Raw genomic sequence first — 15,193 nt, forward strand, 5'->3', positions numbered from 1 at the left:
ATGGGGACAATTCAGCTTGCAGGGGAGACTGCAAGATTAGCAGTGTAAATCAGATCTTGGCAACCTTTTCAAGTCTGAAGTCCACAAGCAGTAGTAAAGCAAGGGCTGGGAGTTTCCCAGATCCCCTCCAGATTCCACACTGGGGAACAGTGCTTCCCATAGAGCCTAAGTGAGATTGCTAGCAGACTGCCAAACAGTGATGGACTGCTGGAGGAGAGTATGCTTTCTCTAAAGAGACCATCTTCCAAGGTACCTAAAGCTCAGCCGTGTTGCTGGCTGTTATGAGAGGGTGCTACTATATTGAGGACAGCATTGGTCAATGACCTGCCCACCTGTCAATCAACAAATTGACTCTTGACTGGTGACTATGAATATGGAATTAATTCTTGACTTGAACGTTGTTGAGCTGAAGCACTTCCTGCATGTCCTTGAATTGACCCCCAAATTGAGTGAAACTTACTATCCCCCTTGCTGATCCCTATCCTGTTTCTCTTACCTCTCTTTCAAATCACTGGAGCCCCATGGCTTCCTTCACAGGCAAGGGCTGACCAATGGATCCAATGGGTTTTTCACACCTTGAAACAATGTCAGACTGTCAGAATAAGGGAGGAAACAGTACTTTGATCCTGGTTACAGAAGTTCTACCTAAGTAATGGTTGTGTTTTCTGAAGTGCTTTATTTATTTATTTGGTTTGTCAATTGCTTACAATAGGTATAAGTAAAAACATAGTTATGAATACATATAAGAAAAATAGAAAAAATAAAAGAAACAATAGGAAAGGGACGGTAGGCACGTTGGTGCGCTTATGCACGCCCCCTACAGACCTCTTAGGAAAGGGGTGAGGTCAATAGTAGACAGTCTAAGGTTAAAGTTTTGGGGGTTTGGGGAAGAAACCACAGAGTCAGGTAGAGTATTCCAGACATTGACCTCTCTGTTGCTTCTCAGGTCATACTGGGACTCCTTATGTGTATGGACTTAGCATTCTTTAGAAAGAGTGCTAGATGTATATTAAATCAATCTTTATTATTGTCAGAGATTTTGCTTTATTTAAAAACTAGGATTGGGAAAAACAGGTGGGCTTTGCCAGCTGTATGTTGGTGGGTATGTCATCAATGAATGCATTGCAGAGTTTCTGCTGCTTTAGCCTTCATGTTGTGAAAAGTTAGCACCCACCCTCTTCTAGAAGAATGAAATATTTTGAGAAATATTTAAAAAGCAGAGTATTATATTTCCTTGGATGAGAAGTTTTTTTAGAAGGAGAAAGCAGCCTTCACTTTCCTTAATAGCCCACAGCAGATGTCAGCACTTAAGAGATAAAGAGATAGATAGCTCTATTCATAAGCAAATACCCTCACCCAAGATCCAAGGTAGGATTAGTCTTCAGCCATAATAGGAATTGCCCAAGCCCCTTCATTGCATCGGCAGTCCAAACTTCAACCAAACTTAGCTTAGACAAACACCTACAATTTGTGCTTTGCCTATAGAGCCAGCTATGACCTCTACATGGCCCCATGGGAGTCTGACAACAGCCAATAGAATACATGTTCTTGCACAGGAACAGGAAGCCCAAGGGGTATAAAAAACCCACTCTCAACTCCATCCGGTCAGCTGCACCAGAACTACAAACATGTGGTTCTGTTCATCCAAGGTTTGGAAACATGTTCTGAAGACTGCAAAATTCAGAATAAAACTGGCAGACAGGATGGAGAACTAAGGATACCTCCCAGGCCATTTTCTCAAGAAGGTTTGAAGGCTCTCAACCAAATATCTCCTGGGAGGCATAAGTCATTTAAGGAAGCTGTCCTCATCTTTGACCATGGCATAGACATCTGCCATGGTGGCGGACATGTTCACAAGGCTGTGATTACTGTCCAACAGAAAGTAGAACACCTGCATGGACCTCAGACCCATCCAGTTCCAAATGATGGCTACAAACTGGCCCATGGTGAAATCTTGAGGGACTAGAAACTTCACCCTGTTTAAAGCCGGCAATATTTTCTCCTCTGAATAGCGTTCCAGAATCACCAGTAATTTGTAAGGAAATCTGATCTGGATTGCAACCACTTCATTCTTCAGGGAAGCAAAGGGTTTCGGTGTTGAAAGGGAGGAAAGGAGGCCATTGGGAGATCCAATCACTGGAGCTAAATTGACAAAGAGGCAGAGGTGCAAAATCCCGAGGCGGCTCTTACTTCTGTTCATCAATAAATGGACCCTTTTTCCAATTAGCCTCCAGCCTCCGTTTTGTCTCCAGTGCCTATCTCCCGACTTGGAACTGAACCAGATGGATATTTCTTCCAACAGTGTGACAGTGATGGGATTCAATTTTTTTTACTACCGGTTCTGTGGGCGTGGCTTGGTGGGCCTGGCAGGGGAAGGATACTGTCAAATCTCCAGTCAGAGGTGGTATTTTGCCGGTTCTCTGAACTACTCAAAATTTCCGCTACCGGTTCTCCAGAAGTGGTCAGAACCTGCTGAATACCCACCTCTGCAGTGTGACTATACTTTTTTTTTTATTGTTTGAAATGCTGGCCACCACTTCTCTCTGCCACCGTTGCCATTTTCTCCCAGTGCTTATGCAATTTATTCATGATCGATCACTCCTTCCTATTCTCCTCTGTCCCCTTATGGCCTGACATATGGACTGACTCCTTTGGGACATGGTCTTAGCACTTTTCAGAAGGGTGCTGGATCTGTGTTCAGGAGTAGCTCAACAGAGGGGTCTCTGTGCCTTGAGGCTTTTACTCGGACAAGCAAAGGGCTAAATCAGACATTCTAAGCACTCACCCAAGTTCATTTATATCTGTGTTAAAGGGGGGGGGCAGCGGCTAGGGGATGTTAATGGTTGTGATGATTTTTACCTAGCTGCTGTATTTTTTGTTTTAACTGCTGTTTGTTGCTCAGAGTCAAAAGGGTGAGATGGGTAGACACACACACACACACACACTTACATTTATCTACTATCTACTATATCTTATCACTGTTTTATCTTATTTATCTCTGTTAAATTCCACTGTTCAGTATTATCCAATACTGTTTTTTTCCTATTTGTTTCCTGGATAAAATCAGTTAAAAGAGAACAAGCTGCACAATGTCTCTTTTGCTAACATTGGGAAACGTCTACCTGGAACCCCTCCAAAATGAAGACTCATCCAAGCTGGTCTTCAATCAAATTTTAAAATATCCTTCCCATTTATATATAGAAACAGCAGAGGGCAGCAGACGCAAGAAATTCATGGCTAGCATTTTCTTTCTTCTCAGTGTCCATGGACTAGCCCTCCCTTACTAAAGCCAGCAAACAATGCTCATGTTTTATTGATATCTTGTTATATCTCCCAAGCTCAAAGAAGGGGTAGAAACAGAAAGATTAAAACGTGTCTAAGAATATCAAATGCAACAGGTTAAAGTGTAAAGATGGGCAACTGTTTGCCAATGACTTACAAAAAGACTTTTAAAAATGGCTAGGATTGAACAATATTTCAAGAAATCTTTCATTATGAGCATTGCTGTGCAAGTACATATTAAGGAATGCAGTGGGATTTCTGCTGAATTCATAATGCCATCAGGAATGGCACATGATGTGTTTATGCCCCAAACATGTCCTTCCTCTGTGGACGTCTCTCCCCTGAGGAAGGATTCGATGGGGAAATTAGTTTCGGATTATTTGAGCCTTAGATCCTCCATGACTAAAACAAAAACTTCTATGGAAAATTGGAAACTATCCATGGAGAAATTGGCTAGGAATTCAGACATTTCAGGGAACATATTGAGACATTTCTTGGAAGATTTCAAGTTGCCAGAAGGGAATGTATTGAAACAGTTTTTGGAAGGTTTGAAACCGTTAGAACTTCCAGAAGAATGTAGCAACGTTATTTCGAATGCCAACAGAAGTTAATCCCACAATTCAGCCTATAATGCTAGTATGATACAGTGGTTAGAATGCCAGACTAGAAACCAGGACACTGTGACTTCAAGTCCTGCCTTAGGCATGAAGCACAGCTGAGTGACTTTGAGACAATTACTCTCTCTCAGCCCAGCCCAGCCCAACTTATACCATTGTGTTTGTGGAAGAAACAAGAGGATGAACAAGCATTAAGTGGGCCGCCTTGAATTATACAATATTTTATTTATTTATTTGTTAAATTTATTGGCCGACCATCTTACCTCAGGGTAACTCTGGGCAGCTTACAATTATAAAATATGATATAAAATATAAAGGCAGAAAGAAATCAAATAAATCAAAACCAATCATAGGGTTGAATTAATTTAACCCTGTTTATCTTCAATGTTCTAGTTTCAGAATCTGCATCCATCTCTTAAGGTATTCATAACTGGACAAAGAAACACTGTGATTCCAGGGGAGAAATATTATGGAATTGTTTTTGCTGGCTCAACATGGTTTTTTTTTTTTTTACATTTTTAATATAAGAAAGGCAGATATTTGTGAAAGATAAAGATATTTAAGAACAAAACTTTAAAAACCAAAAAATCTCAGAGGTGAGAGTGGAATTTAGTGTGTATATAAACATATAAATGAATCTCAATCCCATCAGGTCTATTCAGTTGTTTGTAGCTGACTATGAGGAAAGCCTGTGAGGAAAGTTTTTTTTTTTTTTTTTTGAAAACAATTTTATTGATTTTCTACAAACAAACAAGACAAACAAAACATTAAAACATCAACTCTCTTATGTACATACAGTGTGTCGGTTGGTTCATCAGTTTTGTGCATTCATTTCGTAGTCTCAATTACAGTTATGTTACATAACAACTCATATTGTCAATCCAAACTTATATATCCTAATATTGCTATTAATAAATCATTTGACTATACTTTTAATCATTCATGCTTTATGAGATAACAATACTTTAAACAGTTTATTCTATAACAAATCATATAATCATACCAAATCTATCCTAAAAACACTTTATAGATATAATGTCAAATAACATAGGCAAAAGAAAAAAATAAAGGTATTCCTTGCTATCTAACATTCTAAATATTCTATTATCGTATTTTGTCATCTAGCCACTGATAAAAAAGATCCCAAATTTCATAAAATTGTTTATCCTCTTGCTCTCTAATTTCAAATGTCAATCTACTCATCTCAGCACATTCCAATATTTTCTTAATAATTTCTTCCTGTGATGGTATTTTCTCATTCTTCCAGTTTTTAGCAAATACAATCCTAGCCGCTGTTAACACATTTACAATCAGATATTTCAAATCTTTACTATATGTATCTGGTAAGATTCCCAATAAAAAGAACTCCGGTTTCAAATCTATACGTTTCTTTGTCATTTTTCCAACCACATGCGAATTTTAGTCCAATATTTTTTAGCGTCCTCACAAGTCCACCACATATGGTAATATGAGCCAGGTATCTGATGACATTTCCAGCATTTTTCAGATTTGTTCTTGAACATTCTTGCTATTCTTGTCGGGGGAAAGTGCCACCTGTAAAACATCTTATACAAATTTTCTTTATATGCTGTTGACATTGTCATTTTATAATTTTGAGACCACAATTTTTGCCATTTCTCTAAATCAATCCTATATCCAAAATTCTTCCCCCAAACAATCATAGTTTCTTTAACTTGTTCTTCCTCTAATTTAATTCCCAGTAAATAACCATATAATTTTTTAATCACCTTCTCATCAGTACCCATCAAGATCTTATCTAGATCAGTCTGTTTATCATAGAATCCCTCTGTTTTAGAATCTTCATCATACCTTGAATGTATTTGCGCATATGAAAACCAATTCATCTTTATACCTTGTTCCTCTAAATTTTGTATCGATTTAAGTTCACCCTTTTCATCCAATAGTTCCCCATATCTAACTGTTTGTTCCTTCTTATAAATTATAGGATAGGAAAATGTTTCAATAGTCGATAACCAAACTGGAATTTTCAAATAACATTGTCTTTTTATCTTCTCCCAGTTTAACCACAAAGACTCCCGTATATAATGTCTTCTAAAATAACCCTGTGTTTTAGTTCCCTTATACCATAAAAAAGCATGCCAACCCAACAGCAAATCATGACCTTCTAGTGTCAACAATCTAGTCTTTCTTAATGTTATCCATTCCTTAACCCACATCAAACTTGCAGCTTGATAGTACAATTCCCAATTGGGCAGGCCAAAACCTCCTCTAATTCTAGCATCTTGCAAAAGCTTTAGCTTTATTCTTGCTTTCTTGCCTTGCCATATATACTTCAACATAATTTTATTTAAATCATCAAAATAGTCTTTTCCGAGCCTAATTGGTATTGTTTGAAACAAAAATAAGATTCTGGGTAAAATATTCATCTTAATTGTTGAAATTCTCCCTATTAATGACAATTGCAAGTTTTCCCATTTCTTCAAGTCTGTAGCTATCTGTTGTTTAAGTTTAATATAATTATTCTCTTCTAATGTGCTACATCTTGCTGTCAAGTGTATCCCCAGATACTTGACCTTATTCGTAACTTGGATTTTCAACAGGTCTGCCAGTTCTTCTCTTTGTCTCAGTAGCATGTTCTTTGTCAAAATCTTTGTTTTGTCTTTATTTATTTTCAAACCAGCCACCTCACCATATATCTCTATCTTTTCCAATAACTTTGGAGCTGTTTCTAACGGATCTTCCAAAATAAAGGCTAAGTCATCAGCAAAGGCTTGCAGTTTGAATTCTTCCTTTTTAATTTTCATTCCTTTTATGCTTTTATCATCTCTAATATTTCTATTCAACACTTCCAAAGTCAATACAAATAGCAAAGGAGATAGGGGACATCCTTGTCTTGTGCCTTTTCTTATATTGATAAAGTCTGTAAGTTCTCCCTCCATCATTACCTTTGCTGTCTGTTTATTGTATATGGCTTCTATTGCTTGGATAAATTTTCTGGCGAAACCCATCTGTTCCAATAGTAATAACATAAATCTCCAGTTCACGTTGTCAAATGCCTTTTGAGCATCTAGGAATATCAAAGCCATTTGCTTTTCAGGATGTGCCTCATAATATTCCAAAGTATCCAAGATTACTCTCATATTGTCTCTGATTTGTCTCTTTGGCAAAAATCCATTTTGATCTGGGTGAATGAAATTATTTAAGTATTTTTTAAGTCTTTCTGCTAAAATTGAAGCAAAGATTTTATAGTCTGCATTTAATAAAGAAATAGGTCTATAGTTCTTAATTTGCAGTGGGTCAGCCTCTTCTTTTGGAATAAGTGTAATATAAGCCTCTGACCATGTTTTGTGTATAATCTTCTTTGACATAGCTTCATTCATAACTTCTAGCAATGGAATGCTCAATGATTCTTGAAATGTTTTATAGAATTCTGCCGGAAGCCCATCTGGACCTGGTGCTTTCCCATTATTTTGTTTCTTAAGTGCTTCAGTTAGTTCCATCATTGTTATGTTGCTTTCTAGCATTTCTTCAGTCTCTTAGGTATCTTCGGTAGGTTAGCATTCTGTAGATACTGTTTGACTTTTTCCTCGTCAATATTCTCTTGTTTATACAGTTGCCCATAGAAATCTCGAATAATTTCCTTTTTCTCCTTATTACCATAACAAACTTGGCCTTGATCATCTATTAACTTCAATATTTTTCTTGATTCTTTCTCCTTTCTCAACATATGCTAGCCATCTACCTGGTTTATTTGCATCTTCAAAATAATTCTGTTTAGCATTTCTAATTTTCTGTGCCAATTCTTTTTTCTCTATTAATTCCATTTTATGTTTAGTTATATCCAACTTCAATTTAATATCCTTTTTCTGTGGCATTTTCTGTAATTCTTTTTCAAGTCTTTTATACTCATCTTCCAAGGCCTTAGTGGCTTGCCTTTTCCTAATATTCTTTTTTCTTATATAATCTATTATCAAACCCCTAACATATGCCTTCATTGTATCCCAAACATTCTGCGTTGAAGTATCTTCTTTTTTATTTTCTCTAAAGAAAAAAGCCAATTCTTTCTCCATCCATTGTGTAAAATCTTTTTCCTTTAAGATAGTATTGTTTAATGTCCACCTCGATCTTTTTTTTGTCCCTTCCATTTAATTGTCATTGGGCTATGATCTGCCCAAGTACTTGTTTCAATATTTGTTTCTTGAATATTAGATATTAATTCTGTTGAGATCCAAATCATATCCAATCTGGACCATGATAAATGTCTATTTGAATAGAAAGCATATTGTTTAGCTTTAACATTTCTTTCTCTCCAAATGTCTTTTAAGGTTAATTCATCTGTCATTTTAAAAAAAGATTTAGGGAGAGTCTTTCTATTTTGCTTTGTTGTTGTTGCTATATAGTCCAGTTTATTGTCCACAATTCCATTAAAGTCTCCCATCATAATTATATTAACATAGTCCAGTCCAGTTACTTTCATGTGTAATTTTTTATAGAATTCTTCTTGTTTATCATTTGGAGCATAAATTGCAATCAAAAGTATTTTTATATTATTGTCCATTATTTCCACCATTAATACTCTTCCGTCTTCATCCGTATAAATCAATTTTGCTGGGATAACCTCTTTAATGTATAGAACCACTCTCCTTTTCTTACATTGAGTCAAAGAAGTAAATATTTTCCCTAATTTTGGCTGTACTAACAATTGTTCATGTTGTTTTTTGAAATGTACTTCTTGTAGACAAATTATATCAAATTTTAATTTCTCTAATTTATGAAAGGTTTTCCTTCTTTTAACAGCTGAACTGAGTCCATTTATATTCATTGTAATCAATTTTTTTTCTTCCATGATTATGCTTTATATTTAGGTCTAACAGCTCTCGTGGATCTCACTTCACGCTGTTCTTTACTATCCACCTGTCCACCTATTGCACCTTCCTCTTCTTCAGTCTCCAGTTGTTCCTCTTGAAACTCAATTAATGAGACCTCTTTCTCTGCCTCTTCTTCTCTCCTTCCAAAAAATTCTGCGTAGAAAAGTTCTGCTTTCTCAATTGAATCGATTCTATGTCTCCGTTCTTGCCACATAAACATTAATCCTTCTGGAATCAGCCATCTATAATTCACTTCCTTTTTCAATAGGCCTGTGAGGAAAGTTTTGATGGGCTGTAGCTCCCTGCTAGCCATTAACTCATCCTTTATCAGACTGTGGGCCATGGATAGCTACTGAAAACTTCAACATCAGTATAGTTCCCCATCTAAGCTTTTCTAGCTAAACTTACTGGCAAAATTATGCAAGAGCCAGCTATTTATATAGGTGTAGCTCAGTATTAGCTCACACTTGCAAGATGTTGGGCCTAGAATAGGTGAAAGTTACTAACTTGGGATCAAGGAGAAAAGCTTTCCATGCTTGAATACAATTATCGTTTATTATTTCTGTGGGGGGAGTTTTGGGTGGGTGGGGAGAGTTTTTCTTCTCAAGGCAGTTGGAAATACGGCTTAACAAACTATTATAAGATTTTCCCATGCTTTTGCTGCTATACACACCTTAACTCAACACAACCACCACCTGCAAACCTATGATAAAACATTGCAAATAAAGAAAACAGAAGTCCTAGTTCCAAGTCCCTTGGAAATTCAGTTTTTTTTAATGTTTCTCCTTTCTTCAAGACTTCTGGTTGTAACATCAACCACTTCCTCTCCCCCTTTTTGTTCATCCCAGAGGGCTCCAAATAGAAAGTGCCAGTATTTCAATTTCACTCTCTATGCCTTTGCGGCACACTGACATTCTAGGTCACCTTGAGGTTATCTTGGTACAGGCAGAACAGTGTCTTTCAAACTTGGCAAATTTAAGATATGTGGACTTCCCACTCCCAGAATTGCTGGTTGAGAAATTTAAGAGTGAATGTCCATACATCTTAAAATTGCCAAATTTGAAAATAATTGGTTTAGAATAATGGGGAGCCCCAACCTTTGCAGAAAGCTCCCTGCACCTGGTATAGAACCCATAGCTTCCTGAAAGAGCCTGTGCAAGAGGAAAAAAATGTTTACAAACATAGCTTCAAGCACAGATTTGAATGGAAAATGCATCTAAATAAGAATGCTACCATGCCTCTGTGGAGGAGACATCATGGATAGTTGAATTGGGAAACAAGAAAATCTGTATCCATTGGCCTTCTCCGTATAGTTTTTGCATATCCAGGTGAATTTCATGAAGAATGTAAGAGCTGGATATACATCTGTTCCTTCTAATCATAGGAATGGAAAAGAAGCTAAACTGTGATATGTATGGCTGAGGAACTCTGGGAGTTGAAGTCCACAAGTCTTAAAATTGCCAAGGTTGGACACCCCTGTTTTAGACTGTTGCAAGCAGGGGTCTCCCACCAGGTGCCAGGCACTGCCCTCCATGGCCTTTTTGGCATAAGCTGCAGGACAGACTAGATACTTCTGGAGGCTTGCACCATGAGGCCCATCTGGCACTTTCCAAAGCACTTGTCATATCTTACCTGGAATCTTCCTATATGAAAGTTTAATACTTTTTTAAAAAAACAAATTTTATTAATTTTTTAAAAACAATACACAGACAAACAAAACGTAGAATATAAAAACATAAGACATCTTTTCTGAAAAACAAATAAAACATCTTATTTAAAGACAGCATAATTCCAAATTATCACATTTCCATACAAGCACAATTTAATATGCATATTTATCTTATATATTCAACTTCATATCTTTTCCCAACTTTTCTCTATTTCTCCCTTTCCTTCTATTCAATTATATTTCTTTTGCCTTGATTTGTATATATTCATTGTATCCATCTGTCTTATTTGCAATTTCGTTATTCTCTTCCAACATTTTTCTAGAGTTTTATTAATTCAAACATAGACAAACAAAACACAAAACATAAATACATAAAACTTCTTTTTGGAAAGCGGCTTAACCCCGGGTTACATCTTTTTGTACAGACATAAATCAAATTCATGCTCACTTGATATACTATTTCATATCTTATTTAACATTCTATATTTTCTATATATTTTCTCTCTTCTATTCACTCTCTTAATTCTATTTTATTTATTTCATCTCAATTTAGATAATTATACTTGCATCTTTTGTCCATTCTCTTTCAATTATCTATTTATCTTTTCTTTCTAATACAATATTTCTCCTGTAATCACTGGTTGAAGTATGACAACTTTTTATCTTTCCCCTAAATTTAACACTTAAAATAATACATACTTTCCATACTGATTCTGCTTAGTACATTCTAAGTACTACATTTTAGAATAGTAAAACAAAAGAAGAAAAATAAGTTTATAATATAGTAAAAACAATGTTCCATAGGAAATGAAACTCTATTGTTAAATCTTAAACATTTTTATACATTCCCTTTAATGTATTATTAACTCATATAATATTTCAGTTTTCTAACTCGATTTCAAATACTAATATCTACAATACAGTCTTATGTACTTTTGCAGAATCTTTTTTTCCCCAAATTATACCTTACCCTTTGTCTCTGAAAAAAACCTGTTTTTTAACATCTTGTTTTAAACCTTTATGACTTCTCTTTCCTTTTTCCCTTCCTTTCTTATCAATTCTAGCCTTTTGCCCCCCCATCTCTCAAACTCCACTCTCTTAGTCTCCCCTCTCTGTTGTATTTCTCTTTTCTGTTGCTTTCTGACATTGTATTGATTTTTCACCTTATTTTTCCCTTTCTTGGTTGCTTTTTTAAGTTCTGAATTCTCCATTTTCTTCCCCCCCTTTCTCTTTTCTTCCTCAACTAAGATTATTTGTCCATTAAAGATGGCTTCTTCTTCTTCATCCCAGCTTTCTTGTTGTTGTATTTCCTGGTAGGTAGAAATCGCCATTTCTAAAAAATGAAAAATAGATCCAGAAGAGCCCTTGCCTTCTTGTTCCTCTTCTTTTAGCTTTTGAAATTCCATTTGCAATTCTTCGACAGATAATGCCATTTTTTTAAAAAAAAAACAACCCAAATGTTTTTAATCTTTCAAAAAAATAGTTCCCAAAAGTCCCAAAGTCACAAAGCAGTCCAAATCAAGACAAACTATTTCATTAGCACTTTCTTCTTTTTATATTTTCTCTTCCTGGGGTAGAATTCAATTACACAGTTCCAAAATAATTTTTTAAAAGTCTTATTGCCATTTATTTCTGGTCTTATAAACTCCAAGCAGTCTCCTCCAGTACAATCTTAAAATAAGTTTTTTACCTCTTCCTTCCCACTGATAGCAAAAAGATTTTAATTTTTAATTCCAATGTTCAAAAATCTTTTATCCCCTTGGCTTTAATTTTCAAGTTTAGTTACCTTCTGTGCCCAAGCAGGTTTTTCAGATTTCCATCTGCTATTTCCGTAGGGAAGGAGAGTGAGAGAAAATAATTTTCCCTTTCAACTTTCTTCCGCCACTTTTACAGTCTTCTTGGGAAACAATGTATCATTCAAGAGATTAAATTTCCAGGGTATTTAGAGGTTCCTTGTTGTCCCGGTTCAGCCAAAACCTTTCACTTTCTCCGACTTCCTCCTGCACAATCTTGTCCGGCTGCAGGCTTCTTTGTGGCGGCCATTGCTGACCGCCACTCCACCGCCTTGGGAAAAGGGAGTTTAGCCGGCTGAGGAGGGGGTTTGCGATACCCCCAAACCCCTACCTGGATCTCCCCTGTCTTCGGTTACCTCTACGGAGTAACCATATCCTCCAAATCCAGCTGGATGTTATTTTTTAATAACACTTCAGCGGCGAGCGCAGCGGGAACCGTGCACAATCGCGGATTCCTGCCACCGCCGAAGCCTTGCAAACCGGAAGACGAGAGGAAAGTTTAATACTTTTTGAAAGGAGCCACAATGCATTACAAATTTTCTACAGTTTCTGCCAACAAGAGATTTCACATGGCCCCATTTATTACTGGTTTTACTACTTTCATCTATGTCAGGGGTATCAAACTCAATTTCATTGAGGGCTGCATCAGGGTTGTGTTTGACCTCGGAGGAGGGGCCTGGGGGTTTGTGGCCATGGGGGGCATGGCCAGCTCAATGTCACACATCAAGGCTCCGTTTTCAGCTGCAACAGCCTCCTGCAGCCCTTTGCCAGCGAAAATGGAGCTTCGGGAGGCCATGCAGGCCCGCCTGGAGTTTGTTTTCGCTGGCAGAGGCACCGTGGGCCAGTCCTTCGCTGTTTCAAGGGCAGGCCCGCAGACCAGATCTCAGCACCCCACAGGCTGCATTCAGCCCTCAGGCCTTGAATTTGACACCCCTGATCTATGTCATTAACTACATTTATCCCATACCTTTCATTCAGAAGTTTAAGGTGGTGCGCATTGCATTCCGTCCAGCGCTATTTAAATCCCTCCTCCAGAAGGCCAGAGCTACGGCCCAGATTGGAATCACACCCAGTGTGCCTGTGGAACCACTGGATCCCCAGGGACCCAACAATACTGTGTTCTCTGAAGCTACCATAACATAAGAGGACATTCCCTGCCCCAAGCTTTTCCTGAATGTGGTTCAAAGACAATGGAGTCAGCCGGGTACCTTTCCCAACCCAGGAGGGAATGACAAGAGGTTTTTTTAATATGGCTCCCATTTTATCGGAAGCCCTAGTGGATGAACCTCTAGCCTCTCTGGTCTCATCCACAGCGGTTTCTGAGGACATGGCAGAAACCCTTAATTTCCCCATCCCAAACATCCTATGGGCTGGATGACTCACCCACAGGCTAAACAATGATTGTGCTATACGCTCAATGCAGTTCCCAGGACTCTTTCTGTCAAGTACTAAAGTAATGTCATTTTTGGGGAAAGACGGGGGGAAATGTGCCCATTTTGCCCACATGTGCTCCCCATGGCAGCCATCAGCATCAAGGAATTTAGCTTCAGTCTTGAAAAGGAAGCGGGAGAGGTGGAACAGTTGCTTAACTCTGATAAAATTTTTAAAAAGTATAAGGGAGACTCAGAACAGTTCTGTCTTGACCATGTTGTTCTTTAAAAAACGGTTTTGGACAAGCTTGCAAAGTTCTGCTAATACATCCATTGACACTTGGTGTAATACAGTACTCCTGGAATCTTTGCAGTGTCTGTTTCTTGACCTGGACCACCTCAAAGGGCTCACACAAACAGCTACTTCCAGGCATTGCCACCCACCAGGTCAGAACTGAACCCTTGTTTGTTTGTTTTGCTAGCAGCACAATTGTTTCTTTGTAGCAGGAAATGAAGATGGGGTTCACTCACTTACCACGTCCTTTTTCCTTCTTTGCCCAGTACGATCTATTTGCCAGGCTTTTTCTAAACCTGGGTTCTGTGTTCTTTTCAACCTTCTCTTAAAAATACCACAAATGATCTCTTCTGCCCTTATCTCAGTTCTTCTCTATAAACAAATCCTTAACACCTCATCATTTCAGTCCTGATGTCAGTGAAAGTCCATTAAGGATAATCAGAGGTAACAACATATCTGTTTTGACCTTGGTTTTTTTTTAAAAAGCCCTATCTTATATTCCTTCCTTTTGCTTTTAATAATCTTCATTTTAGTTCAGATTGTAATGTCCTAGAGCAGGGGTGGGCAAACTTTTTGGCTCGGGGGCCACATGGACTTTTAAAATTTGACAGACGGGCTGGTCAGCACAAGATTTTTTGGGAATCGCCCCACCCTTTCTCCCCCTCTTCTCCTCCTTCCCCTCCCCTCGGAGGCCCCTGAGTCAGGAGTTGCTACCGCCGGCGCGGCTCCGCACGGCTCCAGTCCCGCATTGCCTTGGGAAGGAAAGGCAAAAGGAAGAGCCGCGGCGGTGCTTTGCAACGGCAGCAATGGCACCGGAGGCTCAGGCTCAGTGGCTCCTAGTTTTGCCTTTTCCTTCCCAAGGCAACGCGGACTGGAGCCGCGCGGAGCTGCGCCGGCGGTAGCAACTCCTGACAGCCCCAGCCGGACACCTGAGCGGAGCCCGGGCGGAACTGCCTGTTGCTGCTGCCGGAGCACCACCGAGTCGCCTCCTCCAAGCAGCCCACCCACCGGCCGGGCTTCCCTCCGCTGTGCAGCTCAGGGCCAGGCGCGAGCACCCGCGAGTTAAAAGGAAGCCAAAAGTTGCTGGGAAGTTGCTCGGGTTTCCGGGGTTTCCAGGCTTAAACTTGGCACAGGCAAAGATTGCAGTCGGGAGCGTCTTTCCGCCGAGGAGCGGGAAGGGTTCCAGCGGGCGGGTGGGCTGCTTGGAGGAGGCGACCCGGCGGTGCTCCGGGTTTCCCTCCGCCCGCGGCTCGGGCCAGGCATGACGCCGCGAGGAAAAAGGAAGCCGCAAGTTGCTGGGAAGTTGCTCGGTGCTGG

General features: G+C 38.8%; 1 pseudogene; it reads right to left on the reverse strand.

Annotated features, from left to right (window-relative positions):
* Nucleotides 1-1,757: 1,757 nt before the first annotated feature.
* Nucleotides 1,758-2,121, reverse strand: LOC148132389 (microtubule-associated protein 1 light chain 3 gamma pseudogene; annotated as a pseudogene).
* Nucleotides 2,122-15,193: the final 13,072 nt, after the last annotated feature.

This window comes from Notechis scutatus, chromosome 2, assembly GCF_049901735.1.
Source record: "Notechis scutatus isolate UNSWTSFEM ecotype Mainland chromosome 2, rNotScu1.2, whole genome shotgun sequence".
Lineage (NCBI taxonomy): Eukaryota > Metazoa > Chordata > Lepidosauria > Squamata > Elapidae > Notechis > Notechis scutatus.